The 1,022-nt window shown below is 38.5% G+C and overlaps 1 long non-coding RNA gene across 1 annotated transcript in view; it reads right to left on the bottom strand.

Annotated features, from left to right (window-relative positions):
* Nucleotides 1–1,015, bottom strand: part of LOC128248562 (uncharacterized) — a 6,936-nt gene extending 5,921 nt beyond the window's left edge. Inside the window, exon 1 of the long non-coding RNA XR_008264735.1 lies at nt 726–1,015. This is a non-coding gene — a long non-coding RNA (uncharacterized LOC128248562). The remainder of the gene's footprint in view (nt 1–725) is intronic.
* Nucleotides 1,016–1,022: the final 7 nt, after the last annotated feature.

Here is a 1,022-nt window from a genome sequence, read left to right as displayed (position 1 = left end):
ATTGTTCGAAAAAAGTTCGTTTTCCGTTTTCGTTTCTCATTGTGTTCAACGTTTTTTCGATGTCCTGTACCGATATATGCATGTATGTATACATATAGATGTAGGTATGTACATATATGTATGGATATATTACTCTTTACTCTTTTAATTGTTTCAGTCATTTGACTGCGGCCATGCTGGAGCACCGCCTTTCGTCGAGCAAATCGACCCCGGGACTTATTCTTTGAAAGCCTAGTATTTATTCTATCGGTCTCTTTTGCCGAACCGCTAGGTCCAGGAATACTCAGAGTGGGACAGCTGCATTATTTTATTTGAGTGTCACAGAGCAAAGCAGAGGAAAATAGGAAAGCATAATTGTCTGTTTATAGAAGTAAGAAATGGCAAGTATGAAATAATTAATGTCAATTGAGTTATGTGGTGTAAATATTGGAATGAATCTAGGTTAAACATGATTGTTATGAATGTTGTGGTTTTTGAGTTATAGATCCAAGTTAGGTGTTAGGTATTAGCATTGCATTCTGAGGTAGCAAAATACATTAAACTTGTTACTTGTCTGCTAATTGGACTGTCATGAAGTCCATTCAGCAGGCATGTGCCTTGACTGTCAAACTACACTCCACCCAGTAGACACGGCATATAAAGTCTTCACACACACACACACACACATAGCTATACTCCAATGACAGAAGCAAGTAAACAATATAAGGTAAAAAAAAAACACATACACACGGCGGTAAGCTGGCAGAAACGTTAGCACGCTGGGCGAAATGCTTAGCGGTATTTCATCTGCCGCTACATTCTGAGTTCAAATTCCACTGAGGTCAACTTTGCCTTTTATCCTTTCGGGTCGATAATTTAAGTACCAGTTGCACACTGGGGTCGAAGTAATCGAATTGCCCTTTCCCCCAAATTTCAGGCCTTGTGCCTATAGTAGAAGAAAAAATACAAGATACATACACACACAGATTCCCAAAATGAAAGAAGTTGTACATATGTACAAATCAAGAAACTGCTTTCTTTCT

This window comes from Octopus bimaculoides, chromosome 8 (assembly GCF_001194135.2).
Source record: "Octopus bimaculoides isolate UCB-OBI-ISO-001 chromosome 8, ASM119413v2, whole genome shotgun sequence".
NCBI lineage: Eukaryota > Metazoa > Mollusca > Cephalopoda > Octopoda > Octopodidae > Octopus > Octopus bimaculoides.
Note: the sequence above shows the minus strand (reverse complement) of the source record. Positions and strands in the feature narration are given on the sequence as shown.